Genomic DNA, 13576 nt, shown 5'->3' on the forward strand with positions numbered 1-13576 from the left:
GACTCGGGCACCTCAACATCCACAGTGTAGATGGTAAATCTGCACGCCAGCTTCCACTGATCTTCCGATTGGATTTGCTGTCAACTCTGACAGTAGCATTGTGTTGGTGCTCTGTATTGCAACTGAACGATAGATGTGGTCAAGTTGTGTACTGGCCATTCATTGCATAACACCTTCAAATAATATGTCTCCAGATACACTTGCCTGACACCAAATTTCAGAAACATACATTGATATCTGCACCTCGGCAAGAGAATTCCAAGAGGACTGAGGATATGCTTTACACATCCCAAACTCCAAACAAAAATAATCAATTCATCAGAACTTGTGGACTCTGTTCAAGATAGAGATGGAACATCTAGGCCCAAGAACATTGAAGTCACTTTGACAAGGAACGCATGCAAACAATGGAAGGGTTGCAAGACATCCGAAATGAGCCCAGCCATTCACCCTGGTGAGCATCACCTGTTCCACTTGTGGCTGGGCCTGTGGATTACACATAGAATTCGTCAACCACCTCAGGACCCACAGAACTAGCAGGGAAGCATGTATCCTTGACCCTAATCCACTGCCTACCAAGGAAAATAGATAAAATGATGCAATAACTTGTAAGCTCATTCCATTTCTCCCATCCTACGGTAATTACATCATATATTATCTCCCAGGAAGCTGATGTTCATGAGACTAGAAAGTTTTAATGGTGCTTTAAATTAATTTGCTTGTAGCTGATGTAAAAATAGAAGATAACTTTCTGACATTTGAGACAACTGTAACAATTGATATTGCTGATTTGGTGCCAGGATAAGGTTTTTTTTGCCAAAGGGGACCTAAATTGTTAAAAGCACTTACCGATTTCTCGAAATACCAGGCATCGTAAATCTGGTCCTAAGTAGACTAGGAGCAGTACAATGTTATTTTAAGCTGTCGTTTGCTCACTGAACCAAATTGATGCATCTAACTGTGCCTTATTTCTCTGTCAAAAGTTATTGCAATGGTGTCCTCTACATTTAAAAACAGTAGAAGCAGTATTCATTTTGAGCCACAGGGGGCCACTTACTTCAGTCTTAAAACCACTTCACTTGCACAGTCTCCTGTAATGAGGACGTACTGGATAGATGAGTGGCACCCACTCAGTGGAAACTATCAGGCCATCTTGCTTTTTGTGAGGAAGTTTGTCTGTATAATCATGGCATATCATAAAAAGGAGCTGTGTGAAACTTGTTAATTCATGCAGATATGTTTGAGCATGAGATACTTGTCATTTTGCAAATCTTTGAGATGTTTTTGAAGTAAAATGTTGACTGCATCAAAAGCAAGTTGAAAACAAAGTTGTTACATGTAATGTTCATTAAATTTAAGGTCTTTTTTTAATTTCTAATTTCTTTCTTTCTATGGATTAAATTATTGGAGTGCATGGCACCCTGGTTCTACAACTTGTCAAATAATCCCAAGGTATGAACTAATGATTTGAAAATGTGAGTTCAAAATCTTGCTCAGTTCAAAGGCAATTAAGAATGAATGATACAAGCTTAACTTGCCAGATCACACAAATTCAATGACTGAACAATAAAAGAGCACCAACTAATTCTGGTATTTAAAATGAATATTAGTTGTGATATAAATTATATATATATTGAATTTTATATTTGTTGAAAAAGTAAAATGAGAACCAAAGTACATAGCATTATTATACATAGCAAATATGGAGGGGGAAACGGTAAGTAGGTGTTTTGACAAAATTCACAGAAGATCGAGAGGAATGGAGATAATGAAGTTTGAACTTCATAGAAATCAGAATGCGAATTAAATTTCTGGAGGGATAGACATGAAGGAAGGGGAGGTGGGGTGGAGTTGCTGGTTAAAGAAGAGATTAACGCAATAGAAAGGAAGGACATAAGCCGGGAAGATGTGGAATCGATATGGGTAGAGCTGCGTAACACTAAGGGGCAGAACACGCTGGTGGGAGTTGTGTACAGGCCACCTAACAGTAGTAGTGAGGTCGGAGATGGTATTAAACAGGAATTTAGAAATGTGTGCAATAAAGAAACAGCAGTTATAATGGGTGACTTCAATCTACATGTAGATTGGGTGAACCAAATTGGTAAAGGTGCTGAGGAAGAGGATTTCTTGGAATGTATGCGGGATGGTTTTTTGAACCAACATGTCGAGGAACCAACTAGAGAGCAGGCTATTCTGGACTGGGTTTTGAGCAATGAGGAAGGGTTAATTAGCAATCTTGTCGTGAGAGGCCCCTTGGGTAAGAGTGACCATTATATGGTGAAATTCTTCATTAAGATGGAGAGTGACATAGTTAATTCAGAAACAAAGGTTCTGAACTTAAAGAGGGGTAACTTTGAAGGTATGAAACGTGAATCAGCTAAGATAGACTGGCAAATGACACTTAAAGGATTGACGGTGGATATGCAATGGCAAGCATTTAAAGGTTGCATGGATGAACTACAACAATTGTTCATCCCAGTTTGGCAAAAGAATAAATCAAGGAAGGTAGTGCACCCGTGGCTGACAAGAGAAATTAGGGATAGTATCAATTCCAAAGAAGAAACATACAAATTAGCCAGAGAAAGTGGCTCACCTGAGGACTGGGAGAAATTCAGAGTTCAGCAGAGGAGGACAAAGGGCTTAATTAGGAAGGGGAAAAAAGATTATGAGAGAAAACTGGCAGGGAACATAAAAACTGACTGTAAAAGCTTTTATAGATATGTAAAAAGGAAAAGACTGGTAAAGACAAATGTAGGTCCCCTACAGACAGAAACAGGTGAATTGATTATAGAAACATAGAAAATAGGTGCAGGAGTAGGCCATTCCGCCCTTCGAGCCTGCACCGCCATTTATTATGATCATGGCTGGTCATCCAACTCAGAACCCCGCCCCAGCCTTCCCTCCATACCCCCTGACTCCCATAGCCACAAGGGCCATATCTAACTCCCTCTTAAATATAGCCAATGAACTGGCCTCAACTGTTTCCTGTGGCAGAGAATTCCACAGATTCACCACTCTCTGTGTGAAGAAGTTTTTCCTAATCTCGGTCCTAAAAGGCTTCCCCTCTATCCTCAAACTGTGGCCCCTCATTCTGGAATTCCCCAACATCGGGAACAATCTTCCTGCATCTAGCCTGTCCAATCCCTTTAGGATCTTGTATGTTTCAATCAGATCCCCCCTCAATCTTCTAAATTCCAACGAGTACAAGCCCAGTTCATCCAGTCTTTCTTCATATGAAAGTCCTGCCATCCCAGGAATCAATCTGGTGAACCTTCTTTGTACCCCCTCTATGGCAAGGATGTCTTTCCTCAGATTAGGGGACCAAAACTGCACACAATACTCCAGGTGTGGTCTCTCCAAGGCCTTGTACAACTGCAGTAGTACCTCCCTGCTCCTGTACTCGAATCCTCTCCCTATAAATGCCAGCATACCATTCGCCTTTTTCACCGCCTGCTGTACCTGCATGCCCACTTTCAATGACTGGTGCATAATGACACCCAGGTCTCGTTGCACCTCCCCTTTTCCTAATCGGCCACCATTCAGATAATAATCTGTTTTCCTATTTTTGCCACCATGGCAGACCAATTTAATAATTACTTTGGTTCTGTCTTCACTAAGGAGGACATAAATAATCTTCCAGAAATAGTAGGGGACAGAGGGTCCAGTGAGATGGAGGAACTGAGCGAAATATATGTTAGTAGGGAAGTGGTGTTAGGTAAATTGAAGGAATTGAAGGCAGATAAATCCCCAGGGCCAGATGGTCTGCATCCTAGAGTGCTTAAGGAAGTAGCCCAAGAAATAGTGGATGCATTAGTGATAATTTTTCAAAACTCGTTAGATTCTGGACTAGTTCCTGAGGATTGGAGGGTGGCTAATGTAACCCCACTTTTTAAAAAAGGAGGGAGAGAGAAACCGGGGAATTATAGACCGGTTAGCCTAACGTCGGTGGTGGGGAAACTGCTGGAGTCAGTTATCAAAGATGTGATAACAGCACATTTGGAAAGCGGTGAAATCATCGGACAAAGTCAGCATGGATTTATGAAAGGAAAATCATGTCTGATGAATCTCATAGAATTTTTTGAGGATGTAACTAGTAGAGTGGATGGGGGGAACCAGTGGATGTGGTATATTTGGATTTTCAAAAGGCTTTTGACAAGGTCCCACATAGGAGATTAGTGTGCAAACTTAAAGCACACGGTATTGGGGGTAAGGTATTGATGTGGATGGAGAATTGGTTAGCAGACAGGAAGCAAAGAGTGGGAATAAACGGGACCTTTTCAGAATGGCAGGCGGTGACTAGTGGGGTACCGCAAGGCTCAGTGCTGGGACCCCAGTTGTTTACAATATATATTAATGACTTGGATGAGGGAATTAAATGCAGCATCTCCAAGTTTGCGGATGACACGAAGCTGGGTGGCAGTGTTAGCTGTGAGGAGGATGCTAAGAGGATGCAGAGTGACTTGGATAGGTTGGGTGAGTGGGCAAATTCATGGCAGATGCAAATTACTGTGGATAAATGTGAAGTTATCCACTTTGGTGGCAAAAATAGGAAAACATTTTATAATCTGAATGGTGGCCGATTAGGAAAAGGGGAGGTGCAACGAGACCTGGGTGTCATTATACACCAGTCATTGAAAGTGGGCATGCAGGTACAGCAGGTGGTGAAAAAGGCGAATGGTATGCTGGCATTTATAGCGAGAGGATTCGAGTACAGGAGCAGAGAGGTACTACTGCAGTTGTACAAGGCCTTGGTGAGACCACACCTGGAGTATTGTGTGCAGTTTTGGTCCCCTAATCTGAGGAAAGACATCCTTGCCATAGAGGGAGTACAAAGAAGGTTCACCAGATTGATTCCTGGGATGGCAGGACTTTCATATGAAGAAAGACTGGATGAACTGGGCTTGTACTCGTTGGAATTTAGAAGATTGAGGGGGGGATCTGATTGAAACGTATAAAATCCTAAAGGGATTGGACAAGCTAGATGCAGGAAGATTGTTCCCGATGTTGGGGAATTCCAGAACGAGGGGTCACAGTTTGAGGATAAAGGGGAAGCCTTTTAGGACCGAGATTAGGAAAAACTTCTTCACACAGAGAGTGGTGAATCTGTGGAATTCTCTGCCACAGGAAACAGTTGAGGCCAGTTCATTGGCTATATTTAAGAGGGAGTTAGATATGGCCCTTGTGGCTACGGGGATCAGGGGGTATGGAGGGAAGGCTGGGGCGGGGTTCTGAGTTGGATGATCAGCCATGATCATAATAAATGGCGGTGCAGGCTCGAAGGGCCGAATGGTCTACTCCACCTATTTTCTATGTTTCTATGTTTCTAAAATGAACATCCTGCAGTTATACTGACAAACAAGTTGCTTGCAGATCAACAGAATGTATGAAGCTGCTGTGAAATTCTATTATTGATATCAGCAACAAATATCTGTAGTCTCTTTCTGTGAAGTATTTTGTCAGTATTATAGGCAGTTACATGGTGTGTGGATTTTGTTCTCTGTAATCACAACTTGCATCTTTCCTCTTCAGGAATCTCTTGGGATGGAGGATGATTTTTCTTCTGCTCTACTTTTGTGAGGTCTAAGGTGGTTCTTTCGGTAGCTTCTGGGGCAGTTGTGTGGATAGTACATGAGGTGGTTTGCTCTTTCAGCTACTGACACGGTGCCTCCGTAAGCCCCTTTTTCATAGCACTGAAGTTATCTATACTATCCCAAATTCTCCTTCTCCTTCTCCTTCTCCATTTTCAGTGGACCTAGATCACTAGAATCAGTAGGGATGTTGCATTTCTTCAAGAAGGACCTGTGCATAATATTTCCTCTTTCTGCCTCGTAACTTCTTCGCAAAGTCAAAGTCGACAGCGCATGACGTTCATGAGTTACGTCAATGGATGGATAGGCAAAAGCTCTGAAGAGTTTATTTTAACTCCTCAGATAAAAGATAGATAGAAGACCTTGATCACCCATGTTATACGACTCATGTTATAATGAATGAATGAATCTCTTCCCATGACAAGAATTCGGATAGAGTGCCCATTTTGGTTATCTGGTGGCAGGAAAATGAATAACCTGGCCTGCCCTCCAGTGCCAACCAGTGCAACTGCACCTTAGTACTGTGGATGGTTGTCTGAAGATGGACACTCACAATTGTTCATTTGTTCTAACGATGAGCATGAAGGATTTTGCTGAGCTGGCACCAGCGTTAATTTTTCCGTTCCATATGATATCTAGTCCAGTGGTAACATGAGTTTTGTGTTAGGTCTGTGGTCATGAGCACCATACTGTCTTCAATCACACAAAGGCTGTGCTAGTGCATCAGAGGCAGGGGTGAGTTTCATCATTGATATCTGACTTCACACAAAAAATGGCTTCTGATGTGTGAACAGCCCCATGTTATTTTTTGTCAATGCACTGTCATTAACTTTTATTGGAGGAGAATACTATGCGAATCAGAGGCAGGTTGTTAGAACATCATTTTATCTTTGGATGCTGAGTGTAAGGTTCATCCTCTTGTATACTTCAGTGAAAGCATTGACAATGGCTTGGAACTCAGTACTAAACATGCTAATGACTGGCTAATCCCAGGAGTAGACAAAATGAATGAACTTGTCTGCGTTCTTACTGATTCGTCCTGCAAAATTAGTGAATGCCTTCAGCTCACTGCAGTAGAGAACCATATTACTGTACTGCTATCATCAGTGTATGCATCCAATCCTGGAAACTTCAATCAAAACCAGGAAGGGTTCCTACTCCGACTTTGAAAAGATACTGGGTGTTCCAAACAATGATTCGATGCTAGCTTAGGAAGGGACACAACCACCTTACAAGGATTGATCAACAGGGAACACATTGGAAAGGCTACTAAAGCAGGGTCCTTCCCAGGACAAAATACTTGTAGCATGACTGGCTATAAGGAGCACGTATTTTTATCAAGGAGTTAAAGCAGTTTGTAGCATCTACTCAAAAAAAACAACCTTGATTAGAGTCCAAGCACAGGGAATTATTCTGTATGATGCACCCTCTGATCCAATCCAATAATGATGTTCAAATAGTCAAATAAATGTACTTGATCCTTTATTAGCAACTAGCAAAGCATACAATTTTGAAACAATTACACTAATGAAACTAAAACTTGTGATCGTAAGTGTATTTAAATGAAGTTAAGGGATTTCAAATGTAATTAGGTGGTCAACAAAAGATATGACACTCAGTGGTCCCCAGCTTTCAAGAGCCCCAAACAAAGCATGAACACATAACTAAACTCTTCGGTTTTACCACGCCCCCACCCACATGACTAGCTACCGTAATGAACGTATCAAATGCACAGCACAGAATACAATGCAGATAGAAAACAATACATGGCTCCTTAACAGTTATTATTGTGGCAGCATCCTTGTCTAAGTGAGAGAAGAAAACAAACTGCTGGAGTAACTCTAGGCCTTCTAATCTAGAACATTCAAAATGTCACTGTTTTACAGAGAATGGAGTTTCCACCCCATTGCTATTGATAAAGCTCTCACACTCTGCTCTATCTCCCACACTTCTCTGCTCACCGCCCCCCCCCCCACTGAGGCATAAGAAGGATTGAGTTCTCCTCACTGTCATCCATTTCCACACCTGTCTCTATCTGCTCATCACAAACATTCCTTCCACTGGATACCATTCCCACCTCTCTCCCTTTATTCTATGCTCTGCTGCCCTCTCCTATCAGATGCCATCATTAAGCCCTTTGTCACTTCAATCTACCGCCTCCTAGCCTCTGCCATCATCCACATTCTCCTCCCTCTCATATTTGTCTATCCGCCCCCTCGCCTGATCAACCTGTCACCTGCCAGCTCTTGTTCCACCTCTTCACTCCACGTTTTTTAACAGTCCAGGCGAAATGTCTCAACCTGCATCATCAATTGTCTATTTCCCTCCATGGATACTGCTGTGTTCCCCCAGTAACATTGTTGTGTTGCTCAAGGAACTTGATGATGGAAATGGACAGCCAATGTTGTGTTGAGACCCTTTATCTGGACTTGGTAGCTCAAGATTTTGGTTCCAGCTCTGTCTTTTTCTCTCTCCAGAATCCAGCTTCTACATTGTCTTGAACTCATCAAACCCTAGAATGGACCTCCTTATATAGGAAAGATGAACTTCTGATCTCTCAATCTATCTCATCTCATTGCTCTTGTACTTTATTTGTCTACCTGCACTGTACTTTGTCTGCAACTGTAACACTGTAGTCTGCATTCTTTTTTTCATTTTTATATGCCTTAGGGTACTTGAGTATGGAATAAATTGTCTGGGTGGCATGCAAACAAAAGCGTTCACACTGTATCTCAGTACATGTGACAATAATAAACTTATTACCTACCTCTCATGTCTCCATTGTCCAATCACTGGTATCTACAGAATTACACCATATCCAGGAGAGGGACTGCAAAGATATCTACACTCAGTGGCCACTTTGTTGCATACACCTGTAGGTTAATGCAAATATCTAATCACCCAATCATGTGGCAGCAACTCAATGCATAAAAGCATGCTGGCATGGTCAAGAGGTTAAGTGGTTCAGTTGTTGTTCAGACCAAACATCAGAATGTGGGGGCGGGGAGGGAAATGTGATTCAATTGCTTTTGACCATGGGCTGATTGTTGATGCCAGACAGGATGGTTTGAGTGTCTAAAAACTTGCTGATCCCCTGGAATTTTCATCACAACATTTTCTAGATTTTACAGAAAATGATACAAAAACAAACAAACAAAAAATCATCCAATGAGGAGCAATTTTTGTGGATGAAAATACCTTGTTAATCAGAGAGGTCAGAAGGGAATGTCCAGACTGGTTCAAGCTGACAGGAAGGTGACAGTAGCTCAAATAGCCATGTGTTGCAACAGTGGTGTGCAGAACCACATCTCTAAATGCACAAGACATAAAAACTGGAAGTGAATGGACCACAACAACAGAAGACCGCACCAGGTTCCACTCCTGTAGCTCGTAGTGGCCACTGAGTGTCGTGTCAGTTGTGTGAGTGTATATCATCTGTGCTTTGGCATCACTGTAGTGCTGACTTCAATTAATCCACTGTATTGTCCTGATCCAAAACCATCACCTTCTACCCAAAAAGTTCACTGTCAAAGCTCCCAAGATCCCAAAAGAGGTAGCTCTTCTCAGATTGTACCTCAACCAGCCTGTCAGCTCCACTGCCTACAGAAACAGTGATACGTCTGCAGCCTATGGACTGCTCTGAATTCTTTCATCTTTGAAGAGAATTTGTGGCTTTTTCTAACAAGAAGAATTAGATCTAATCTGATGAGAATTATCGTGAGATTAAGGAGGTAATTAATCGCAAATGTAAGCATTCCTTGTTTCGAATAAGAAACAACTTGTGTATTATCCAGATGGCAGTTAATTTCATGAAGATATAATATTAACTTCTAAATAGAGCACTTTTCTCAATTACATTTTATCAATGATTATATATTTTTCTAAGAATAATTATATAACACTTTATACTGCATACATTATTTAAAAATTTCAGACTTAAGAAGGTAGATGAATCTTTGACATAAGCTCCTTCAATTTCCTATGTGAAAATTGTGCCAATTCTCCTGCTTTTTCTCTTCACTGAACAAAAAATAAGATCATTGGCACTGCAGCAGATGTTTGTGGCATCCTGCTCCCAGTCATGACTGCAGATACTTGAAGGCATTGACTCTTAACTGGCTTCTGAATTCTGAATTCAGGGTGGCTGGATATGGATATTAAATTCTAATTTTTGTCAGCAATGTTCAAGATGGCTGAATGCATGCATCAGCATGTGCGTGCAGAAAGTTATTTATGTATTTGTTGCTTCACAAACTACCATATGATTATGAAGACAAATTGTGAGGCATCTGTACTTTTTGTGCACCAACTATGTTGTTAAGATGACTTGAAGTACTTTGTTGCAGGTGATTGTTTGACATTAAGGGATCTCATAAATGATCATAGACTATTGCTGAGCCTGTCAAGAATATATCCTATCTGTAGATTGTAACATTGACTTGCCGGATTGGTATGGTTATGCTCTTGTGGAGTATATAATATGTTAACATCTTTCATGGACTAGAATATGTTCGCTTAATTTGACCCAGTTTCAGATTGGGGAAAAATTCTGATAGTTGCAAGGAAACCTTAAAGTTGCTTCTAGATTGAGAATCAGAATCAGGTTTAATATCAGTGGCAAACGTCATGAAATTTGTTGCTTTGTGGCAGTAGTACAGTGGAATAAGTAATAAAAAAAATTAAGAAATATATACTGTATAATCCTGTGTGTGACATATGTAATTCTAAGGTGGCCTCTCTGACATATGTTTTGGTCTTGCCCTCTTTTAGATAAATATTGGAAAGATATTTTTGATATTATTTCAACAGTTTTGCATATTAATTTAAAACCTCACCCTATTACTGCCATTTTTGGATTACCAATGACAGATGTTGGTCATTTATCTTTTCAGCTTGCTGTTTGATTGCATTTGTTACACTAATAGCTAAAAGATCCATCTTACTTAAATGGAAAGATTCTGATCCTCCTACTACTTTTCAATGGTTTTCTCAAACTATATTATGTTTAAACCTAGAAAAAAATAGGTGTGGTATGGTTGATGCTTCAGTTAAATTTGAAGAAACCTGGAGACGGTTTATTCAACATTTTCATATGACGTAAGTTGTGCCTTTCAAAACCCTTTTCTTTTTTAATAATCTTTTGTTTATCTATGGAGGAGCGGAGTTAATGACAAATAATGTTCTTATCCGAAGGAATAGGACATCCCAGCTTTGTTTTTTTTTCCGTTTAGGGGGTTCTCTATAAAATTCTTTTTTCATGTTTAATTACTTAGAGATCGGGAGGCTTGAATTATATATTTTACTTGAATTATGCTTGTACATGTTAACCATTATCAATGTTATACCGATCTCTTTGTATCACTAATATTGTTATGTATATTAATCTGAAACATAATAAAAAGATTATGTGGGCATGTGGCCAAGTGGTCAAGGCATTGGACTAGCGACCTGAAGGTCGTGAGTTTGAGCCCCAGGCGAGGGAACATGTTGTGTCCTTGAGCAAGGCACTTAATCACACATTGCTCTGCGATGACACTGGTGCCAAGCTGTATTGGTCCTAATGCCCTTCCCTTGGACAACATTGGTGTCGTGGAGAGGGGAGACTTGCAGCATGGACAACTGCTGGTCTTCCATACAACCTTGCCCAGGCCTGCGCCCTGGAGAGTGAAGGCTTTCCAGGCACAGATCCATGGTCTCGCAAGACTAACGGATGCCTAAAAAAAAATAAAAGGATTGAAAAAGAAAAAAAAATGAAATATATACTGTATAATCAAATTAGTGGAAAAAGAGAGCAAAAATAATAGTAAGGTAGTGCACTTGTGCTTATTGCCAATTCAGAAAACTGATGGTAGAGGGGACGAAACTTCTCCTAAGATGTTGAGTCTGTGTCTTCAGGCTCCTGTACCACCTCCTTGATGGTGGCAGAGAGAAGAAGGCATGCCCTGGGTGAAGGTGATGCCCGCTTTTTGAAGATGAACTTGATGCCAGTCTGATAATGAGTAATTCCAGGCCTTGTCATTTTATTTTCTGATGTTTTCTGAAGATGTGTGGGTTGCTGAGGAGGCATTAGTAATAATCTTCCACGAATCACTAGATCCTGGCATGGTCCTGGAGGGCTGGAAATTTGCAAGTGTCACTTCATATTCAAGAAGGAGCTAGAAGCTGGGAAAAAAAGGAAATGATAGGCCAGTTAGCCTGGCGTCAGTATTTGAAAGATGTTGGAGTCAATTGTTATGATGAGGTCTCAGGGTACAGTACATGATAAAAATAGGCCAAATTCAGCATGGTTTCCTTTAGGGAAAAGCTTGCATGGCAAATCTATTGGAATTCTTGAAAGAAACAACATGCAGGATAAAGGAGAATTGGTGGATGTTGTGTAGTTGGATTTTCAGAAGGCCCTTGACAAGGTGCCACACATGAGGCTGTATAACAAGACAGGATCCTACTGTAAGACAGGAAAGATACTAGCATGGATAGAGCATTGGCTGATTGGCAGGAGGGAAAGAGTGGGGGAAAAATGGATCTTTTTCTAGTTGGCTGCAGGTGACTAGTGGTGTTCTGTGGGGGTTGGTGTTGAACTTTTCACATTGTATGTTTTAATGTATTTCAATGATTTGGATAATGGAGTTGATGGCTTTGTGGCCAAGTTTGGGGATGATATGAAGATAGTTGGAAAGGCAAGTAGTATTAAGAAAGGAGGGGGTCTGTAGTAGGGTAGGTTAGGAGAATGGGCAAAGAGGTGGAAAGTGAAACAGTGTTGGGAAGTACAAGGTCATGTACTTTAGTAGAAGGAACAAAAGCATAGACTATTTTGTAAATGGGCAAAAAGTTTCAAAAATCTGAGGCGCAAGGGGACTTGGGAATCGTCAAGCAGGATTCCCTCAAGGTTAACTTGCAGGTTGAGTCACTGGTGAGGATGTCAAATGCAATGCTAGCGTTCATTTTAGAGAACTAGAATATAAAAGCAATTGATGTAATATTGAGGCTTTATCAGGCACTGGTGAGGCCCCATCTGGAGTATCATGAGCAATTCTGGGCCCTTTATCTAAGAAAGGATGTGCTGGCATTGGAGAGGGTCTCAGAGGAGGTTCACAAGAATGATTCCAGGAATGAAAGGGTTATCATATGAAGAGCGTTTGATGACTCTAGGCATGTACTTGCTGGAATTTATAATGATGAGGGGGATCTCTTTGAAATATATCAAACGTTCAAAGGCTTGGATAGAGCGGATGTGTAGAGGATGTTTCTTAGGACCTCAGAATAGAGGGACAGACATTTAGAACAGAGTTGAGGAGGAATTTCTTTAGCAGAGGGATGTGAGTCTGTAGAATTCATTGCTACAGGTGGCTGTGGAGACCAGATGATTGGGTGTATTTAAGGCGAAGGTTCATAGGTTCTTGATTAGATGCAGCATGAACGGGAGAAGGCAGTACACCAATGTTGAAAGAGAGAAGGCAGTACACTAATGTTGAAAGGGAAAATGGATCAGCCATGATAAAATGCTGAGCAGACTCAATGGGCCAAATGGCTTAATTCTGCTCCTATCTCTTATGATTTTATGGTCTTATGGAAAATTCTATGCAAAATGCCCTCTCTTGAGCAGTCTCTATAAGATATTAAAACTTATTGTACATGAACTACATGAATTTAAAGCATCAAAATATTTCTTTTAATAACATAGTATAATTGTAAATGTTTTATTTGTACCCATTATATACAAGATCATTTTATTTTACTTTCTTCCTGTGCTCTGTTTTACATAAACTTAGGGATGGACCTATGTAGAAACACATCAAAAATTAGTTATGACCTCAGATTTGACCATTGCTTGATTCATAATTTTTATATCTCTAACCATTTGATTCTGCTGAAAACTTCCCTCACAGATAGCTTTGTAGTGCTTGCCTGTAGTTAATCTGCACTGGGCTTAAAATGTAAGATTGAGTCTTTGCTTTTCTGCAGATTGCTGCTGAGGTTGATCTTTCATC

The 13576-nt window shown here is 40.7% G+C and overlaps 1 protein-coding gene across 1 annotated transcript in view; it reads left to right on the forward strand.

Annotated features, from left to right (window-relative positions):
• Window positions 1–13576, forward strand: part of nkain2 (sodium/potassium transporting ATPase interacting 2) — a 663645-nt gene that overhangs the window by 1135 nt on the left and 648934 nt on the right. The gene's annotated exons all lie outside the window — the stretch shown is intronic.

The sequence above is a fragment of the Mobula hypostoma genome, chromosome 2 (assembly GCF_963921235.1).
Source record: "Mobula hypostoma chromosome 2, sMobHyp1.1, whole genome shotgun sequence".
NCBI classification, from domain to species: Eukaryota; Metazoa; Chordata; class Chondrichthyes; order Myliobatiformes; family Myliobatidae; genus Mobula; species Mobula hypostoma.